This window comes from Canis lupus, chromosome 6 (genome assembly GCF_048164855.1).
Source record: "Canis lupus baileyi chromosome 6, mCanLup2.hap1, whole genome shotgun sequence".
Classification (NCBI taxonomy): Eukaryota; Metazoa; Chordata; class Mammalia; order Carnivora; family Canidae; genus Canis; species Canis lupus.
In genome coordinates, this window is record NC_132843.1 from 1,381,506 (window position 1) to 1,403,507 (window position 22,002).

Sequence of the window (22,002 nt, forward strand, 5' to 3'; positions counted from 1 at the left end):
AGTTCATTGTTGCTCGGGCCCTCCTGACCTTTGTGTGGCCTCCGTCCGCGCGCAGAGCTCCTGAGTCAGCGTTTCGGCGGGCTGGAGGGCGGGCGGCCTGGATTTCCATCAGTGTGGAGTTGGGGCCCTCGGCCTGCAGGTGGGGAGACGCGGGGGGCCAGGGCTCCATATTTAGCCTGGAATCCAGTCCCAGCTGCGGCTGCAAGTCCACGGCCGATGCCAAAACAGGCGGAGCCCCAGGCCTGAGCCAGGGCCGCCAGGCCTGCCGCGTGTCACCGCCGGGGACGGAAGCAGCAGCCCCCGTGCCTGGCCTGCCCCTCACCGGCCTGTAGGTTGACCAGGAGGCCCCGGGAAGGGCCGGGGAGGCTAGCAGATAAGTATTTCAGAAAGATGAGAGCTGCCAGGGGCCCCGAGGTGACGTCGGCCCGTGGAGGTACGGACCTCGGACTGGCCCAGAGCAGGGACTTGCCCGCGGTCCCCTGGCCAGCTGGTTAACCACAGAGGCTGTTAGATATGGGGTTCTGGACCCCCAGTCCTTTGCCCTTCCCCGGAGCCGTGCTGCCCACAAGGCTGTGCTGCCGTCGAGATGGGGCCCCTTCAAGCGGCAGCTTTTGGGGCCACCGGGAAGAGAACGAGCCGCACCCCGGCAGCACCAAACTGGGAGAAGACCGAGGTCTGTGCGGACTTCGTGCTTTCCCTTCCCTTTGCCGGTGCCGCCGTCTGCTTCCCCGGCTCTGCCCCTCGTACCCAGCCCCGCCCCATGAAAGCTGCGGCGTTAGTCGTGGACACCGCAGTGGGAGCACCAGACTGCCCTGGGGGTGGGTGGCGAGGGCGGACTCCAGCTGTCACGGCCTCCTGGGGCGTGTTGTTCGGTCCCGTTGTTGGAAACAGGCAGGCCTCGGGAGTGCAGGCCGCCCCAAGACCAGCTCTCCGCTCGCACTCCCAGAGCCTTGGCCCCCTCGGGGGCCTTCCCGTCCCCCTTGCCCTGGGCTGGGGGCCCATCCTGTGCCCAACAGGCCACACCTCGCTAATGACCACGGCTCATCCAGGGCAGAGCCTGCTCCCCACCCCCGGCCACCCTGTGAAAAGCGGCCGCCTGCAGGCCCAGGGCAGCCTGGCCTGAACCCCGGGGCAGGATGTGTGTGTGGGGGGAGGTGGCTTTAGCAGCAGGAAGAGCTGGGCACCCTGACCGCGGGCCCCTCGGGCCCCTGGTCATCCTGACACACCTGCTGCGTGCTGTCACATTGGGGCCCTCCTGGTCCTGCATTTCCCCATCTCTAAGATGGGATGGTCACGGCAGCCCCGGGAGGGTGGCGGGGCCCGGACCTTCCAGGGACAAGAACCCTCGGTAGAGCAGGAAGGGGACCCACTGGGCCCTCGGGCTTCCTGGGGTACGGTTCTTTCCATTGTAGAACCTGCGGGATCTGTGGGCCCCCTGCACCCAGGCCCTGGCCCTCCACCCACGACTCCCACTTCCCAGGGATGGTCTTGAAATCTTGCTCCCTGGCGTTCCCCCAGATGGGGCAAGGAGAGGGGCCCGCAGCTCAGGCTCTGGGGGCAGCCGTGTGTCTGGGTTGCTCAGTGAGTGGGTTAATTCTGGCCCAAGCCCGTGTTGGGCCCTGGACACTACCATTCCCATGACTCGCGACTTTTGTCGTGGCGAACAGTGTGGGAGGCCGAGCGGCAGCAGAGGGCTCAGGGAGGAGTGCGTGGGAGGCCTGGCGTCGCTGAGAACAGCAGTTAGCCCGGGTGGCTGGGAATCATCGCTCTGATCAGCCAAGCAGAAGCCAAGCCTGCCCTTCACAGGCCTCGATGGCCCCTGGGGCCCCGGGGAAAGAGCAACGAACGGGGTTGCTGTAAAATTTCCGGGGCCTCTTCTGGTCCTGGAGGGGCTGGCTGCTGTGGGAGTGGGGACGGGTGGGGCCCGCTCCAAGGCTCCTGGATCCTGCGTCCTGCCCCCAGATGAGCCAGCACTTTTTTTTTTTTTTAAATTAAACAGGCCCTATCAAGTTTTCTCCTGTCCCTCCCACCCTGGAAGTCCTCTGTGGCCAGGGAGGCTGTGGCACTGTATGTCTGCAGGAGTGTGGCACCAATCAGGGCTTGAGAGGAGGCCACCGGAGGGATCCCCTCAGGTCAGGACACAAGTGGCAGAAACCCACGGGACACCCTCAGCCACAGGGGCCTCAGCGGGGAGCAGGCGACCTGGCACCGACTCCAGGACCCCGGAAGTTTTGCAGAACAGGACACGATGGTGGCGTGTGGGTGTGTGCGAAAGGGCCCTACGGGATCAGAGCAAAATCATCTTTATTATTGTTATCGTGATTGGTGTTAATAAGACGTGTTTAGCGTTCTTTTATATTTTAGACCTGGCATTTATGTTATTGATAACCCAGGAGGTGAGAGAAACGGAGGGAGTGAAAAAGGTGTTGCTGTCCCTTGTGGGTGTGGAAAAGGAGGCGAAGCCACTCCGGTGGCTGACACACGGAGGACCGACCCAGAGGAGAGCATCCTTTGCCTCATGTGGGGCTGGGGTCAGGCCGAGGAGCCTGAGGAACGCATCCAGATACTTTTCTTTTCTTTTTTTTTTTTTTTTCTGAGTGTCTGGCATTCAGTTATAAACCATATGATAGAGGCTCCTGGAAGATGATTTCGGGGACTCCTTGCTAACACCCAGACGACCAGACCCAGGAGGGGAATGGTCACCTCTCCTGCACCACGCGCGTCTCCTGGCACATAAACCTCCCTCCATGCTCACTGGGCCACCTCTTCTACGTGCGCCGTGGAGAAGGACACGGTTTACCTGGCAGGTCTGTGGTGTCTCAGCCTCGGAGACGCAGTGTGGCCTGTCTTCTTCCGTGGGCAGGCTGATTTCACAGGCCAGCACACCTGAAGGGGCTAATGCTCAGTGGATGCTCAGCTGCCGCTGTTTTGAAATTCTTATTTTCAAACTTTTGCACTGGGCCCCACAGATTGAGTGGCTGGTGCTGCTGGCTTCCAGGTGCCGCAGCTGCTAGGGCCATGGGGCCTGGATGCCTCACCGCCACGCCCGGGGTCTCTGGGGTCTGTCAGCTGGCCTGGCTGCTGGGGAGGGGCTGGCATAGGCTGTATAGCCAGGAGCCGGGCAGCTGAGCAAGGCCAAGCTGGGGTTTCTGGAAGGAATGCACACATATTCTCTGGCTGCCATCACCCCTCCCTGCCTACCTCTCTCCCTCCCTTCTGGGCTGCCCCTTCCCTCCTCACCTGGAAACGCTATGTGCACTCCCATGACCTTGCTAGCAGAGAGCAAGGGGCCAGGACTCTTTGTTCTCACAAAAGACAGGTGTCCCACGGCCCCACCTGGAAGCTGGCTCCTTCCTTGCCTTATTTTTGAAGGATGGAGAACATGAGAATGATCCAGGGAATGGGGGCTGCGCTCCTGAGGGCCTTTTCCTGCCCTGCTGTGCTCTGCTAGCCATAGGAGGCCCTGAGCAAGCATCCACGTGTGGGCAGGGCCAGGCCCTCAGGGACGCAGAACCACCCCCCACCCCGCCAGAGCACGGTCTGTGCCAGGACCTCAGACTCCGGGGGGAAACCATCAGAGAGCTGGGGGTGGCAATCAGAATTACAGGTTCCAGACTGCAAGTGATGGAAGGGCCCAGAGAGCAGAGATCCATGGTGAGTGCCCGCTTTGCCACCTGGAACGAGCACCGTCCAAAGTGGGGTCCCTAACCCCCACCTGAGAGGAATGTGAAAGCTCCTAGCTCCATTTAATTTTTTATCTTTCAGTTTCCACTTTAGGGTGTGGTATGTAATACACAAAATATGTCACCAGTGAGTGTGTCAAGGTGTGTGTTGCGTATAATGGTGCATGCACGTGTGCAGGCAGGTGCGTCACGCACTGGATGGCTAAGTACCACAGAATGAGTAGCTTCAACCACAGAGATTCATTCAATCACGGTTCCTCCCGTATGCAGGAAGCCCGGGATCGAGGCCTCGGCGGGGCCGGTTCCTTCTGGGGGCTGTGAGGGAGAATCTGTTCCGTGTTGCCCCCTGCTTTGGGCTGGTTTGCTGGCAGTCTGTGGCATTTCTTGGCTTGTAGAAGCGTCCCCTCGATCTCTGCCTTCACCTTACTTTGTCTTCCTCCCTGTGTGTCTGTGGGGAGGCGGGGGGGGGGGGTCTGTGTCCCAATTTCCCATTTATGCAAGGAGACCAGTCACGTTGGATTAAGGACACACCCTCCTCCAGCATGATCTTGTATTAACTCATTCCATCTGCAGTGATTCTATTTCCAAAGAAGGTCCCATTCCGAGATACTGGAGGTTAGGATTGCAGCATACAAAATTTGGGGAGATGCCATTCAACCCTGAATGGGTGGCGTGAGCAGGGTAGAGAACCCCCAGCTTAGCCAAGCTGTTGGGCCCTGCGGTCAGCTAGGCTGACCGTGTGTTCCTGTAGCCACCTCGGTTTCTCATGAGGGGGCTCTGCTAGCGGAGGACCAGGCCTGCTGGACAGGAGGGGTGGGTGGGACTTGTCTGGGTGGGAACGAGTCCAGGAGGCAGCCGGTGTGCTGGCGTGCGGGTCCGTCCCCTGGTCTAAAGGAGGACCTTGCTAGGGTGTATTCTCTTCTCTCACCTGAGCCTTTGGGCTGCTTTAAATGAGGAGACTCAGCAGCCAATGCGGGACAGACCCATACTCAATACCCGCAGGATAGCCCAAGATGTGGCCTCTGGCACCTTCTGTTTCATTGCTTCAGCTTCTCCAATCCATCCTCTGACTCCTGGCCCCTGCTGCCAAATTCTGCACACACCAAGCTCCAGGCCCGGAAACAGTGGGCAGGGAGCCCAGGTGGGCAGGGAAGCCGCAGCTAAGGGTACCAGGAAGGTTCTAGGGGTCTTACCAGGTGCCGGACTTCTCCTGCTTGAAGCCAGGCACAGGCGTGCCCCACACCTTCATTGCTGTCTAGGTCACCAGAGACCATCGAAACCATGCGGCTCAGCCTGTGAACTTCTGCACGTGCACATTGAAGGTTTTAGAGGCTCCCGTGTGAAGGAAGTTAGACGTGCGGTGTCATTAGCAGGGCAGGAGGTGTGGCAGGCACATCTCCGCTCTGGGGCTGAGCTGGCACTTTCCAAGGTTCTCAGATGTGCCCGCAGCCTGCCTGCCTGCCCTCCAGCCCCGGGCACAGAATCCGACAAGAAAGCGCCCCCCCGCCCAACCCTGGAGCAGCAGGGCGTGCTGAGGGGGCAGGCGGGGGCAACCGGGAATGAGCGTATGGCACCTGCCATCTCTGTGCTCTTAAGCTTTAAAGATCAGAACTTGGAAAGGTCCTTCCCTTCGCTATTTGGCAGCAGGAGGATCCGCTGCTGGGAGGGACATGAAGTGGGTGGTGGCCTCCAACTCCCAGCCGGCTTTTGGGGGTGGAGGTGCAGGGATCATAGCTCCGTTTCTCACCTCTGGCCCAAACAAGGTGAAGCAGTGACACACAGGACGACCAGTGCGCAGGATGCTGTCCCCGTTGCAGGGGCCCTAGTGCACTGGCTGGCAGAGCAGATTACCTGGTGTCAGCTCAGGCGCGCAAAAGGCATCACAAATAAGCAGTGTTTGGGTGGGAGGGGTGTGGGCGGACGGGCCCTGCAGCGTGGCGTGGGTATGCCCTCCACCCGTGTGACCAGGCCCCTCCACACCAGCGTCTCAACCGGGCGATTAACTAGCAGAAAGGACCCCACATCCAACCTTTTATTTCCTCTTAAACTAAACTATGCTTTTTTCTTATAAAGATGCCCAAATTTGGGGCACCCAGGTGGCTCAGCAGTTGAGCGTCTGCTCTCGGCTCAGGGCGTGACCCCAGGGTCCTGGGATAGAGTCCCTCATCGGGCTCCCCACAGGGAGCCTGCTTCTCCCTCGGCCTGTGTCTCTGCCTCTCTCTTTGATGAATAAACAGAATCTTAAAAATATAATAAAATCTTTAAATAAATGCCCAAACTCACTTTTAGAAAAAAAAAAAAAAGCACAAACAGAAGACATACCTTTAATTCCACCTCCGAGAGATGTTTGAGGAGGGTTTTTTGTTTTCAGTCATTTTTCTGTGCCTTTTCATATACTTGAGATACTAATGTACATAAAAAATTATGCTTTTTCCGTAATAGACTAACATGAATGTTGCCGGGTCATTACAGTTCTCTGTAAATAATCCCCCGGGGCCGACTAGTCCATCCATCAGGGAGATGGAGCCGCCGGCGCCACTGAGCATGAGACGTTTTGGCGCCCAGCAGGCCAAGTCCGGGAGGCGCCTGGCTCTGTACCTACAGCTGAGCGAGGTTTCGGGAGACCCTCCCACCTCCGGGGTCAGGGCCCTGCCTGCGTCTCGGGTCCACAGACAAGACGCCTAGACGTGAGGCATGACAAGCGCTCCAAGGGCCCTGGCTGAGGGTGCCCGGGCCGCCCCTTACCAGGCCACCACGGGGGGCAGCCTCCCCAGCCTGTCGTTCCCAGCACACTCTGGCCTGTGACACCTGAAGAGTAACCATCTCACCTTTATGGGATGTGACAAGAGGGCGGCTCACGAAGGTGCCAGCATGTCCAATAACCACCTGTGCCTCGGTCTCCTCACTGTCCAGTGGAGGTGGGAACAGCATCCAGGGGGGTGTGGGCACCAAAGCCTTAAAACGGGCATAGAGGGCGTCCGGCCCCATAGGCGCCGGAGGGGCTGCCCCCTTCGCTGCGGGGGGAGCCCCTGGCTGCGGGTGGCAGGGAGCTGGGAGAGGCCTGGTGGCAGCACGGACACCACAAACGTGTGTGTGGCCTGGGCTGAGCGGGGGGCTCGGGCGCGGCCGGCTGGGAGGCGGCGTCTCCTCGGTGTGGGCCTCGAGGGTGGGCAGCCTGCGGGAGGGCCCTGCTCTCCGTGCCAGCTGCGCGCCAGCGTGAGAACGAAGGGAGAGGGGCCGTGCGCTCACTCTGCCGGGGCCTCCCTGGCTGCTGGGGCGGAGGGGGGCAGACGTCCTGGACTCACCCCGAGGCCGGGCAGGACCAGGGGCTTCGCAAAGTGCCTCGGCCAGACGGCCTCCCCTCCGTGCGTCCCTGTCCTACCGTGAGGCCTCGCTGAGTCAATTGGCTCATTGTGGGCAGGCGGGGTTGTCACATGGCCCGAGGACTTAGGTCCCTGCCTCTGTGGCAAAGGTCAACTCTCACTCCTCAACTCCTCTGCCAGGCTGCCCGGGATGGGGATTTAGGGGCCCCTGCCCCAGCCACGGGACTAGTGGGTGAGGGCAGAGGATGCAGTGTCAGGGCCTCCGGGCACCACCCACAGGCTGCCCAGTGATGGGGTCCCTCCGTTGGGGCCCCTCCCCTCCACGACCTCGAAGCCTGCTGCTCCTCCGCCAAGGTCACTCAATGAATGTGACCCTCTGACCCTGTACCTCTCCCCTCCCCCCCACATGATTATTAATCGCCATTACTGATGGAGCCTCTAATGGCTGTTGGGTCCAAGGTAAGCATATCAGATACGCGGCGTCGCAGGTTTTTTGCCAGGTTTTTTTAGCTCATCGTCTCTACTGCCAAGGGAAGCAGATGTCTAGCTGCTTTGGGGCTGGGGAGACAGAGGACCCGAGAATTCACTTAGTGGAGGCCATGCAGCAGAGCATGTGGCTCTGAAAGCCGCCTTTGTCCACTCCGGTCCCTGCGTGTAGACCTGTGTCACTGTGGCTCCCGACAGGAATGCCTACCCTGTACAATGTCCTGCCAGCCACCCCGGGAGGCGTCCTCAGGGCGGAGGCCACAGCTCACTCACCAGGTACCCCGGGGTCTAGAGGGGGCCTGGCACTCACTAAGGGAGTGACTGCATTGCTGCGCTCCGAGCCAAGGGTAGAGCCGGGATGAAGGGCCTGGGACGCACTGAAGGAATATTTATTTCTCTTGTGCTCTGACAGCTCGGTGTTCCCAGCTCTGTCACTACAAATCAGACCATAACAGTGGGTATTTTTTTTTTCCTCCCCTGGATAGGGCTGGATGAGACAGGCAAATTCTTTATTATGTTTTGGAACACAGCCAGTTCTTTCCTCCCCCACCCCCTAACCCCCCCACCCCGATATTCCTGAGCAGCCCCAGGTGGCTCCTTGCTGCATCCATCCCAGTGTGGCTTGTCTCACATTAGTTACGTTTTCCCACTGGTGTGTCCCTGGTGAGATGCGCCCCTTGCTGAAATCCGAGATGTGTGCTCGCCTGGTCAGCTGCCCAGAACGGGTGTTTGCACAAGCCTCTGTTCTCCTGCTTGTTGTGCAAGTGTGTTTCTGGTTTCAGCCTTCAGGTTTTGGCCTTGCATCTGGGAAAGTGTATCTCCACTTGTTTTAACTGGATCTACCTTCACCTCAAAGGCTTTACACGCATTCTTTATCCAGCTACGGGAAAAGAAAAAAAAATAAATAAATAAAATAAAATAAATTAAATTAAATTAAAAATAAAATAAATAAAATAAAATAAAATGGTTGTTGCAGCAGAGAGTTACCTGACTATGTTAATCTTGTGCTAATGTTGAGGGGCCAGGTCTGCAATGCCAGGTTCACAAAAGAAAAAAATGTGTTTTTCCCCATCTTGATCCAGTGCCCAATGAGACAGGTGTATTTCCAGGAAGCAAGCAGTGAGTTCAGGTACTGAGAAGTGACCTGAAGGGTCTCCTGAACTCCTGCACGTAACACACATGGTGCTTTCTAAAGTCAGGCTCAGCAAGGGCATTTCCATGCTGCCGTAGGCAGTCTGATGGGGAGGCCGTCTCCCTGGGGGCTCTGCCCATGGAGAGAGCATGTGACGCCAAGACAACACCTGATTATTGGTCTCATCTATAAACATTTCACAATATTGTTGACTGGCAGGCTAGGGACCAGGCTGTGGGGAGCAGGAATGGGGGCTTGTGGCGGCCTAAACTAATGTCCTCCTTTGCCCACTTGTGACTCTAGAACAGGGCTTCTCGTTGCGTCTTCATGGGACTTGTAGGGCGAACACTGAATGGACCGATGTGTAATTCTTACTGTCACGTATGCTCTAAATGACTGTTGGTTTTGGTTTGGTTTTTTGTTTTTGGTTTTTTAAGTGAGAAACTATAAGAGAAGCTTAGAGGTGGCAGTCTCCTGGAGGTAGCCTGAGGGAATAGAAAATAAAACAGGGACACATCCCTGCTGACAAGCATGCTAGTCCTGGGCCTCTGGTTTGGGCCATGTCATGTTGCAGCTCCATGCTCCTGTGTCCCCACCTGTGATAGAGAGGATGGGCTTGCCCCTTTCCTTGCTTCTAGGAGGCATATGGTTGGTTTGGGTTTTTTCCACATGTTACCATCCACGAAGTCAAGGCACATCTTACGGTTGCTAGCCAACTGCCGCACGCAGGAATGACAGCTAGCATGGCCTGAGTAGGAGTGAACGCGGTCATGCTGTTCAGACTGCTGTGACCTCAGACTGTCAGACATTAGGGGCATCGTTGGTTATGCACGTGTTAAGTGTAATCATCATTCGAAATTGTCCTCAGACTTTACCGTGATTACTTAATGATACCAGAGGTTACTATGTAGGCAGACGGGCATGGAAGCAGCAGGAGGGCATTGATTTGGTTTTAGGAGAGCAGATGTTCATTGTTGGGGGAAGAAGTGCAGTTTCATACATTCTTGTAAAGCAACAAGAATTGGCCTTCCTCTCTAGGGGCGCCTGGGTGGCTCAGTCAGTTAAGCACCTGACTCTTGATTTTGGCTTAGGTCATGATCTCAGGGTCGTTGGATCAAGCCACCCTGAGCGAGGAGCCTCCTTAAGATTCTCTCTACCTCTTCCCCTGCACTGCTCCTCACTGCTAGGAAGTGAGAGAGAGAGAGAGAGAGAGAGAGAGAGAGAGAGATTAAATGGAAACAGTTTGGGTATTAAATATTAAAAGAAAAACGAATTGGAGATGTCAGGCATGCTGAGAAACCAAAGGCAGGAGAAATCTCCAAATGGCTCAGAAGAGAGGAAACAATCTCAAAGCTACACAAGGCTCGTATGCCCAATTTGTCTGCATGCAGGACTGTCATTAAGGCATTATGTCATAGTTTAGTTGCCAGCCCTTTTCTCTGTGGCACATAAAATAAGGGTGGGTCTTACAATTGATGACGTTGCTTTCTAAGATTTCTCCTTGTTTTACTAACATGGTGGTATTTGCATTTTTCTGTCAATTAGAGCAAGCTGATAAAAATCACATTTTCAGTATTCCTTTTGTGTGTTGGTGCTGTTGCTCTGGGCCCCACAGAAATGATGTCAACCACCTTTCTTTCCCACATCTCCTATTGTATCCCTAGTACCTAACACAAAGCTTGACTAGATGCTTTTGAGATGGATGGATGGATGGATGGATGGATGGATGGGTGGATGGTACATAGATGGATGACAAATGGGTGGATGGATGGATGACAAATGGGTGGGTGGATGGATGATAAATGGGTGGGTGGATGGATGATAAATGGGTGGCTGGCTGGCTGGATAGATGAATGATAAGTGGATGGATGGATGGATGAATGGATGATGGATGGATGGATGACAAATGGGTGGATGGATGGATAGATGATAAATGGGTGGGTGGATGGATGGATGGGTGGATGATAAATGGGTGGATGGATGGGTGGATGATAAATGGGTGGGTGATGGATGGATGGATGATAAATGGTTGGGTGGATGGATGGATGGATGGATGGGTGGGTGGTACATGGATGATGACCAATGGATGGATGGATGGATGATAAATGGGTGGGTAGATGAATGGATGATAAATGGGTGGGTGGGTGGATGGATGATAAATGGATGTATGGACGAATGGATGGATGACAAAAGGGCAGGTGGATGGGTGACAAATGGGTGGGTGGATAGATGACAAATGGGTGGGTGGATGGATGGATGTTAAATGGGTGGGTGGATGGATGGATGGATGATAAATGGATATATGGATGGATGGATGGATGGGTGGATGGTACATGGATGTATGACAAATGGGTGGGTGGATGGATGATAAATGCGTGGGTGGATGGATGGATGGATGAATGATAAATGGATGGATGGATGGATGGAGGGTGGATGGATGGATGATAAATGGGTGGGTAATATATGGATGGATAGATGATAAATGATTGGGTGGATGCATGGATGATGAATGGGTAGATGGATGATAAATGGTTGGGTGGGTGGATAATAAATGGGTGGGTGGGTGGATGGATGGATGATGAATGGGTGGGTGGATGGATGGGTGATGAATGGGTGGGTGGATGGATGGGACATAGATGAATAGAGCCACACCCAGAGATGCATCCCCGTCCTTGGTGAGGCAGTACAATCCTTTCTAGGGAAGTTAAAGACATCTCCCAGATTCAGTGGGAAATTAGACTCAGGTTTTCAGGCTTTTTGTTGATTCATTTATAGTCTCAGTTGATTCTTACAGCTGTAGTTTTCTCTGATGGATCTCCAAGCTAATCAGCCAGAGATTCCAACCCAAGGCAATTATCCTGGGGCTAGAGTGTATAAATGCACTACATTTTTAAAGAGCTTTATTGAGATATAGTGTGTATCCCGTACCACTCGCCTCCTTCCAGTGAACAGTTAAGTGGTTCTCTATGTAATCACAGATACAGGCAACCAGAACTTTAGAATACCTTCATCGCCTCAAAACCAACCAAGCCCTCCCCTAAAGCATTACTCCCCTGCTTCAGTCTCCACCACGGCCCTCAGCAACTGCCAATCAAATTTTTGCCCATGTATTCTGATTCTGGATGTTTCCTATTAATGGAATCATACACTGTGTGCTCTTTTGTGATTTTCACTTAGCACAGTGTTTTTAAGGTTCATTCATGTTTTGCATGTATCAATACATCATTCCTTTTTATGGCCAAGTAATATTCCACTAGATGCAGAAAGAGAGAGAGAGAGATACGTACACCACACTCTGTTTATGCACCATCGGTTGGTGGACGTTTGGGTAGTTTCCATATTCTGGCTTATTAATAACACCACTAAAAACATTCATGCACAAGTTTTTGTGTGGACATATGGTTTCATTTCTCTCAGGGAGACACTTCCAAATAGAGCCGCTGGGTCATATATTAACATATATTGACATTTAATCATCTGAGGAACCACCAAGCTGTTTCCCAAAGCAGCTGCACCATTTCTGATGCCCGGCATCAGTGTGTGAGGGTTTCTGATTTCTCCACGTCCTCGCCAACACTTGACTCAATGATTTGTAAAGTCCTTTCTGCTTCTAAGCTCCTAGGATTCTGGGGCGAAAGCCAGTGACTTGCTGAGACAGCAGGAGGCCCCTTTCTGCCTGTACAATCTCTGTCTCCCGTCTCAGAGGAGTGTGCAGAGGGCTCTGGGGAATTTCTCAGTTAATTATCTGCCAGTTAACCACTCGGCCTGCTCCCTGCATTGTAACGGGCTACAGATACTCCTCCTGCTGTGTGTAAAGAGGTTATGGGCCGCTGGCACGCGCTGGTGGGTGAAGTTACCTGCAAGGGCAATGGGAAGTGGAGCCCGAGCGCTGTGCTGTGATGGGTTAATAAGAACAGCCATCCTGGATCTGCTGCCAGGCGGCTGTCTGCCTTGCATGGGCTCCATCTGGGGGACCCTGCTGCAGCTAGCCCATACGAGCCACAGATGCCCAGGCAGGCAGTTCCACAGGTCTCTCTCCCGAGGGTAGCCCGGGGTCCTTCCCTCACCTCTTCTGTGGAATCCTACTTTGTGCCAGGCCTTGGAAATATAATGATGGGAAAGACAAAGTGATCCCTGTCCTCAAGAGTCAGACCATCGTGGATGCCCAGCCAGAGTGATCTGGAGCTCAGATTCTCTGGCTACCTGGTTTCCCCAGTTACTTGACCCCAGCACATCCCAGACAGAAATCAACCTCGGGAGACCTACCATACCTGGGTCCTCAACAAGGACTTGGCCAAGCACTCTCACCCCAGCGTGGCCATCCATCCCATCACTGGGACTCTGTGTTCTCCAAGGTAGAGATAACTTAGCAAATGTTTGTGGTCTACAGTGCTTAACTTTCCCATACCCTCTCTCCTGAAGTCTTTGACGCACAAGGGTCTGGCTTTCCATCCTGTTCCTTGTCCACTTCATCCCTCAGAGCTTCATCTCCTCACGGTGGGACATGGCGGGTATGTTGAGGGATGCATTGGCTCTAGCCGCAGGGAGCGGGACTCGGAGATGTTGCTGGGCCCGGGGAAACACATGGGACTGCAGTCAGGCCCGGGTTGTAGTCCTGCTCTGTCAGTGGGCCACACGTCCCCATCTGTAAAAGAGAGGTGGGGACGCATGCCCAGCCTTCCTCACACCTGGGGCCATTGAGAGGCAACTAATGGGATGGTGCTCGGCTGGGCGGACCCTAGAGGCACAAGAACCCCTTCCCAGATAACTTCTGCTGCCTGGGTAGTTGGTATCTGACGGCAAGTCCCTCTGGTACCCCGCAAAAGTACAAACCATGACCTGGAGCAGGTTCTAGGGCCCACTTGGGGAATGACCCCAAATACAGCAGCTTCGGGGGAGATGTTGGGCAAGGAATAGAAATGTGAGTCATTGGAACTCTGGGCACCTCCCTGCTGGTTAATCAGAGTAGCCCCACTGGGGTCAAATCCTGACTCAGCCTCTTCCTAGCCAGGTGACCTCGGGCAACTCCTCTCTGCCTCGGTTTCCTAGTTTGTACCTGGGGACGGCGCTTGCGTTATAGGATTGTCCTGAGGATCACATCGCTATATAACAAGCATTTAGCACAGGAAAGCAATTTGGAAACCAGAAGTCTGTGGGGAATGTAGTATTGATGGTTTTTTTTTTCTGGTGTCGGTAAAAGTCAACAGGCGCTTATCCCTGCATGGGAGGAGCTGTCCCTGGGGTTCTCCAAGCAGAGGCACAGGCGGCCCGGGGTTGCTGCCTCAGGTCCCGGAGACACATCGAGCAAGGGTCTGGCCTTCGCTTTTCTGTAGGCTTTATGCTCCTGGGCTCTTGCTGTGAAGGTTTTTATATCTCCCCATGGTTCCCGGAGGATTCAGGGAGACCTGTGAGAGCCCTGGGCGTTGGATGGAGCTCGAGACTCCTGGTTGCTGCCCAATGGGCCTCCAGCATCGTGTGTGATGCAGATGGGCCACTTAGCCAGAGAGGGCCCACGCCCAGCCTAGCTCTTTCTGCTGGTTCCACTGGTTTGGTTTTTAACATTTAATTTATTTATTCATGAAAGACACAGAGAGAGCGGCAGAGGCACAGGCAGAGGGAGAAGCAGGCTCCCTGCGGGGAGCCTGATGTGGGACTCGATCCCAGGACCCCGGATCATGCTCTGAGCCGAAGGGAGACCCAGGCCCCCCTCTGCTAGTCCCACAGGGGGCAGTGCATTGGTTACCTGCTAACCATTCTCGAATTTCTAGGAATGCATCAAATACTGGGCAGAGGCCGATTAGAGGGATTAGCTGAGAGTGGACAGTGGGCTCCGGTCTGGCTCCCCAGGGATACGGGCAGGAGCAGACACGTGCTCGGCCTCTCAGAGTACATAGTTTAGTGGAGGAAGGAAGCAGCCCGTCAGACCAGGTCAGGCTAAGCAGGACCGTGGTGGGCCATCCCTGCATTTACGGGGGACTCCCCTCCAGGCTCCCAGGCTGGGGTCCGCATTCCCCAATGGAGTCCAGAGGTCTGCTGCCTTCTTTGTTCAAGCGCAGCAGCCTAGTCCCTTCAGCCTGACACAACTGTCCCAGAATAGCTCAGTGGGGATCTTCAGCCAGGTAAGGGCTGAGTCCTACTAGTCTGGAGACATCTTTTTCTCCCTCTCTGTGATTACTTTGCATATTTTTGTTTTGGATTGTCCTTTGTTGATCCCTCATGGTAACTCCCAGGGGACAGTCCTTGAGTCTGATGGCCTAGCTCTTAGGGACACCCCTCATTTTTGTGGTCACAGATCACCTGCAGCTACTTTCTTGCAGGGGGGGTCTCCAGCTCAGGTGCCTGTGAAGGCCAGGCAGGCGAGGTGTGTGAGCGAGCGGAGCCATGTGAGAGTGGAGGCTTGGGCCGTGGGGAGGCAGTAGGGGGTGGTGGAGTCTGTGGGGACTGGAGAGTGCACGCCCTCTGATGGATTCCCTGGTATCTAGACGGGAGGCTTAGCTCTGGCTGATGGTTGCAGAGGAGGAAGGGGGGTCAGTGTTGCTGGATCTCCCAATTGTTCCAGCAAATCAGAAATGTGGAGTTTTCCATGAAATATTTTGAGTTATGCATGTTGGCTCAGATATTTTTAAAATGTTGAACAGGCCAGGGGCACCCCGGTGGCTCAGTTGGTTCAGGGTCTGCCTTTGGCTCAGGTCATGTTCTCAGGGTCCTGGGATCGAACCCAGAGTTGGCCTCCCTGCTCAGCAGGGAGCCTGCTTCTCTCCCTGCTCCTCCTACTGCTCATGCTCTCTCTCTCCCTTTTTTTTTTTCTCTCTCTCTCTCTCAAATAAATAAAATCTTTTTTAAAAAAAGTACTGAACAGGCCAAATAAAATGCCCATGGTCCAGACGTGGCCCATCTGGACCTTTGTAGTCTCTGCTCTGTGGTTATCAAGCTCCCTTGCAGAATGAGTCTGTCATGGCAGGTGGCCGTGGGCAGAGGCCAAAGGCCCGGTGGGTGGCTGCTGCAAGGGTTCCGAGGGACCGGGTCACTCTGAGCCGGGTGGTTGGGGCTGCCTCCAGGAGGTGGGCCTGAGGCAAGAGGTTGCCGCCTCGCAGGCAGCCAGCCCTGCCCTCCCAGCTCTGGGCCAGCGTGGGGGCCCGTCCCAGGCCTCTGGTTCCATCAGGCTCTGTGACGCCGCGTGGCCCTGGTGCTGGAGCTGTTGCCAGAAGGGCCTGAGCTGATGGGGGACCGTGGCTGCCCCATGGGAGACACTGGAGAGAGTGTGTCACCTGAGAGGCAAGGTGTGGGGTGCCAGGGCCACCACACTCGGAGGAGCTTCCTGCCCCAACCCCAGCACTTGCACAGGGTGTTGCTGGGTTAGAGCAGGACGGATGCTATCCCTTCCTGGCACGCTCTGAGTTCGCTTTCATTCCTTGTCCATCAACCGAGAAGGTTTGGGAGGCCGGAGGGTGGGGGGCCTGTGGGGGACAGAGAATGGGTCCCCGGGAGGCTGTGCAGGTCGGCAGGGCTGAGGGCAGCCCCGGGACGGGAGTACGAGGGAGGGCCACACGGAGGTCCGTGCGAGACGCAGGCCGTTCAGGGTGGGGAGACATTCGGGAGTGCTGGGGTGTGTGGAGAACGGGAGTTCAGAAGCAGCAGGACCACTGATAGCCAGACTGGCCAAGGAGGGCTTCCTGGGGACGTGTGTCTGCAGCCAGGCCCCGGGAGAAGGTTCCGCTGGGAAGGGCGGGGGGCCCAGGGGGACTGCAGAAGACCGCAGAGGGCACCGCCGGGGCACCTGGGATGTCAACTGATAATCACACACGGCCCTTGAGGGCTTGCTGGGTACCTGGCTGGGTTGAACACCTTCCCGTGAGTCCTCACTTCATCCTCACCACACTTTATGAGACGATACGCTCATCTTCAGCATCCTCCAACGATGAGGAAGTGGCAGCCCAAGGTCCCAGAGCTAGGAGGCCATTTGACCAGTGTTGAAGCCCATAACCATTATGTCACCCTGTCTTGAGCTCGGGGAAAATGTGGAAGCCCCCTGACGCCCAGCGGGGATGTACTGGAGTCAGGTGGCCGCCTCCTTGGCCCCTGGCCCCTGCTGTTTGGAGTGAAATGCCTAAGGAGGCCCTTGAATGGAGTGAGAAGAGGTTGGAGTCCTCTCCTGGGACCAGGCAACCTTGGTGGCTGGTGTGTGTGTGGGGGGGTGGACAGGGCCACCCCAGCACCCTTGACTTTAACCTTCTAAGGGCCAGAAGGGGCCGCGGGGGAGCCTGGGCCAGCATCGGCGGGAGGCAGAGCTAAGGAGGCCCACTCTTAGGGAAGGTGTGCGCTGGGGGCACCAGAGTGGGGGTGGAGAAGCCACAGACCAGGTGCCGTCCTGGGCTCGGGGCATGACGGACATAGGCTGGAGTGGGGCTCAAGGATCCTGCAGTCTTGCCCACGTGAGATAAAAGCCCATAAATACTTAAGAGCAGGACAAGAGTTGTAACAGCACAGGGGACGGTGAGGGGTGTTGGGAGGCAGCCTGTGCTGGGCGCCAAGGGAACACGTAGGGGTGAGTGTCGGGAGCGGGTGGGGGTGGGTGCGGAGGGTGAAGGGGTAGGTGCCGAGGGAAGAGGTGGAGGTGGGTGCCGAGGGAGGAGGTGGGGGTCAGTGCTGGGAGCCCAGGCGGCTGGGGACCTCAGGGGCCCAGGACCTAGCCGACCTGGACACAGGGATGAGCAGGGGGGGGATGACCCCTCCCCCCCAGAGCCTACCCTGGCTGTCATCCTGCCCATTGGCCCAGCCCACCTGCCAGCACGGTGGCCTCCATAGAGCTGGTGGCATTCCTCCGAGCAAAGTCCCAGGTTGGAGACTGGGTCTAATCGGGTCCCCTGGGTGGATGGCAGTGGGTGTCCACCCCCTACCAGGTGTGCTCACTCTCTCCCCCGGCCTTTCTTCTCAGGCCCTCCTTGGGGCGGGCCATGGCGGTGTGCTTAGGCGAGAAGGATTCACAGCATCTCGCTTGCCTCTCTGGGCCCCTGTGACCCGTCTCCTCGCCCTGAAATCTGGTCCATCCTCAGCTGCTCCTGGAGGCAGCCCTCGAGGGAGGCTGGTGAGGCCTGAGCCCCGTTTGTCGTCTCCATGCGAGCTCTGATAGACCCACGGGGCTGCCAGCATGGGGGCCCAGAGCAGTGACGTGGGGGTTCCCTGGTATCTAGGACTGTCCTGTGATTGCTGCCTGACATGATGATTGTAACCCAAGCAGGCTTGAGCTCCAGAGACATGGGAGTCACCGGAGGAACAAGGGGAGGTGACTGTCAGTTCAGCAGGTGTCTCCAGGCATGACAGTTGCTGTTGAGCGGCAGGGAGTCTGGGGACCTACGTCGCAGGCCCGGCTCTTTCCATTGGTGACTGAGTGGCTTCTAGCAAGTCGTCCCCTTTCCCTGGGCTCCAGTGTCCTCATCTGCACAGGGAAGGGGCTGGTACCATCTCGTTCTCTAAGGACCGTCCAGGTCATGAAGCTTCGGTTTCAGAGCCCCTTGGGCCTGCTCCGATCAGTGGGACATGTCGGGGCCGCAGCTCTGTATTGCTAGCTCCGAGTAGGTGCTGCTGTGCACCTGGCTGGAGCCTAGGGCGGAGCTGGGGCCGCAGTGTCCACCAATAAGTACCAGTTGAGCCTGTGGGGGGGCTCCCGCCTCGCCCCAAGTAGGCCATAAAGGAAGCTCCACCCCCGTTCAGGGAGCTGACCTGCAGGCCTGGGGGTCGAGATGGAGGATTTCCAGACCAGGGTGAGAGATCTCTGATTAAGAAGGGAAGGGATGTGAGCAGCTCTTTAGATCTTGGCTACTCAAAGCGAGCCCCTCAGAGCTGAAAAAAACAGCTGGGAGCTAGTTAGAAATGCAGAATCCTGGGGCGCCTGGGGGGCGAAGCATCTGCCTTGGGCTCAGATTGTGATCCCAGGGCCCTGGGGTCCAGCCCCTCATCCGGCTCCCTGCTCTTTGGGGCATCTGCTTCTCCCCCTTGCCTCTGCCTCTCCCCGCTGGAGTGCATTCTCTCTCTCTCTCTCTCTCTCTCTCTCTCTGTCAAATAAATAAAATCTTTAATTAAAAAAGAAAGAAATGCAGAATCCCAGACCCCACCTTCGATCTTCTGAAACCGAATGTGTGTAAACAGGCTGGCCCGCAGGAACCTGGCCTCTTTACTTCATCTCTTGGCCACGCCCCCAGAAGAAACACTTGTTCCACAAGTAGGTGAGGCGCCAGTTCCATAGAACCACTGTTGCGCTGACAATGCGTGTCACTCACTGATAGTTGCAATTTAGTTGTCTATTTTTCAATGCTGAAGTCATGAGTTTATTTTACACTGAGTTTACTCTGCAGCCCAGCAAACAGCTGAGACCTGCAGTTTGCAAACCAGGGTGCTAGCTAATGCCCTCCCTGGGTTACTCTGGGGCGGGGGCTGTGGGACATCTAGAGGACCCCAGGCGTCCTTGTTGATTTCTGAGGTCGCCTTCAGCTCTGAGGGTATCTGAACTCTCCCATTCCCGGTGGTTGGGGACCTTAGGCTCCTGTGTGCCGAGATGTCCCCATGTCCCTCTGTGTTTCCTTGGCAAACACATCGGTGTGGCCCAGAGTCCCCAAGGCCAGCACTGCCCAGACTTGTGGGGCGGCTGAGCCTGAGGACTGCAGGTGGCCAGGGGAAATCGTTTTGTCTGGGGTCTTGTTTCTACAGGAAGGAGGTGGAGCGTGGGCCGGACCCCGAGGGGTGGGCTGGCCACAGGCATCGCAAGGGGGGTTCCCATGGCTTGGTCCTGGGGACAGCACAACAGACAGCCCAGGGAGGGGACGGCTCTCCTTGTGGGCTCTGGGTGAAGCTGTCTGTCACCAACTCTGAGGGGCGCCCAGAAGGGGAGAAGGGATGGGCTTTGTGTCACCAGGAACCCACCGCAGGAGGGCTTTCCTGAGGGAGGGAGGCTGAGGGGCACAGGGCTGTGGGAAGAGCGGGGTACACACAGTGGTGGGTGCCTTCAAAAGGAGGTGAGCCCTGCTGCCCACCCACAACCCAGACGTGCCTCCCTCTACCTGCAGAGGTGCAGTACTCCTGGGACGGGGGACAGGTCCACCAGCCCCAGTGCCTCTGAGCCCCGGAGCCCAAAGCACGCCCCCTCCAGCGCTGCACAGTTGCCCTGCAGCTGGCCTGGCATCCCAGAGCAGCCCCAAGCCCCCAAACGCCACATCAGGAAAGCAGAAACAAATCAGGAAAACAGAAATCGAGACCTTTTTTGGGACCCAGGGTGAGTTGCATACCGAGAGGCCTGAGGAAGAAGGGTCCGGTGAGGGATGAGGGGTGCCATGCGGCCTCCTTTTGGGGCCTGGGATAATGGATTCCCTAGAGAAGGGCTGGTGGCAGTGGGGGCGAAGCATCTCATCTGGTTTGCAGGTCACTGAGTCGCCCCGGGCACTGCAGGAGGACGTAATGCCTCTAATGCCTGGCTGTTCTTAAAGGGATTGGCTAAATTTACAGCTGCTAATGCCGTTTGTCACTGGGCGAGCACAAAGTCGTGCTGAGCTGGCTGGGACGGGTCCAGCCTCTCGTCTCTGGGCGCACGGGGTGCCCGGTGATGTCAGCCTGCTGCTTTCTTCCAGGTCTCTAGCCGCCGGCCAGAGCAACCGTGAGCTGTCACAGCTGCACAGGCAGGCGGGGCCCGAGGGCCGAGGGCCGGGGGACAGACACTTCAGAGAGCCCCTGTGGGCCGAAGCCCCTGGAGCGAGGGTCTCCTAAGGGAGCCGCGCTGCCCTGGGCCGGGAAGAGTCGCTTGGTAGGGCGTGGGCCTGGAGAGGGGAGCCTGTTCACCAGAGAACACAGGAGGTTTTGTTTCCGGCTCCTGAGGCGAGCCTGTAAAGCCGCAGCGGGGGTGGGGGTGCCCTGGGCCCCCGGGACTGGGATGCGGTCCCTTCGACCAGACAGCTGTAGATGGGCCAGAGTCCCCTCTGGGCAGTGCAGGCCAAGGCGCCCCCCCAACCCCCCACCTGAAGTCCTTCCGCAGGCTCAGCCCCTCTGCACCCCTCCTCCGGCTGTGCTCACCAGGCCCGTCCCTCCTGCCTCAAGGCCCTGGGCCGCCTGCCCTTTCCAGCAAACCACAGCCTCAGCACTTCCCCTGTTCCTGAGCTTTGCCAGTTGGTTGTCCTGCAGTCGTAGTCACCTGGCAGTGGGGTGGGATTGGGAGGGGGGCAGGCGGGCTGTGGGGCCTGGCAGGTCCTGCACTCTGGATGGCTGCCCCTGGAAGCCTCTCTTCCGGGCCAAGCCACCCTCTCCTTTCTTCTCCCGCTTGTCCCTCCCCTCCCCATCACCATCGTGGCAGAGGCGGGGGAGGGGATCCTCACTCCTCTCCTGCCTCTCAGCTTAGCCAGCAGCCCAGTTGTGTGCGTAGGAAGAGGAGGAGACCCCCTCCCCAACCCAGGCAGGAGGGAGTGCAACCAGCCCTTGAGAAAGCATCCCTGCGTTTCCCTGGCCTTCCTCGGGCCTGAGAGTTCACCCCGTGCCTCTTCATTCTTTCCACCTTAAAAACAGGGCAGAGCTTGAAGATATGCACCCCAAAGAACTGAAAACAAGGACCCAGATAGTGCACACCTGTACTCACGGCAGCTCTGGTCACTGTAGCCAGAGGCAGAAACAAGCCGATATCCACGGATGGATGATGGATGAATAATACGGGGTCTCTGTGCACAATATGTTACTGTAACACAACGTATGACGTGAGATTCCTACGCATGCCACACCATGAATGAATCAGGAAAACGTTATCCTGAGCGAAAGAGACTGGTCACAAAAGAACCAATGTTGTTGGATTCCACTTACGTGAGGTTCCCAGAATAGAGCCAAGAAGGGAGAGCAGTGGCCGCCACGGGCTGAGATGAGGAGAATGGGAGCTGTTGGGTGGGCGCAGGGCTTCTGTTTGGGATGCTGGAAAGTTCTGGAAATACAGTGATGCTGCTTGCACAATGTGGTGGAAACACTTAAGGCTGCTGAACTGTGCACTTAAGTCATGTATATTATATTACATAGTTTATATATAGTTATATTTTATCACAATTCTTAAAAATGGGGTGTGAGTGCCTGACTGGTCTTCCAGCCTGATAGCTGAGGAGATGGATGAGGTGGACAGCACCCCCCACCCCCCGCCCCACAGCTCCCTCCTCCCTTGTTTCTGCTGAAGAGGCAAAGTGCCTCGGTTGGGACTCATTCTGGAATGTAACCAATGAGTCCAGGTGATATGTCAGCCTGGTTCTCTCTCAGAAAGCGGAGTTCCTGGATGTGCCCCAAGGACGGGCTTCCCTGGGGAGAGTGACATAGGCATGAGGGAGGGCCGGATGAGGGGCGTTATGGATCTGGTCCCCACCATGGG

At 56.5% G+C, this 22,002-nt stretch overlaps 1 protein-coding gene across 7 annotated transcripts in view; it reads left to right on the forward strand.

Moving 5' to 3' along the window:
• The window catches only part of CTIF (cap binding complex dependent translation initiation factor), a 281,791-nt gene that overhangs the window by 44,957 nt on the left and 214,832 nt on the right, over window positions 1-22,002 (forward strand). The window lies entirely within an intron of this gene.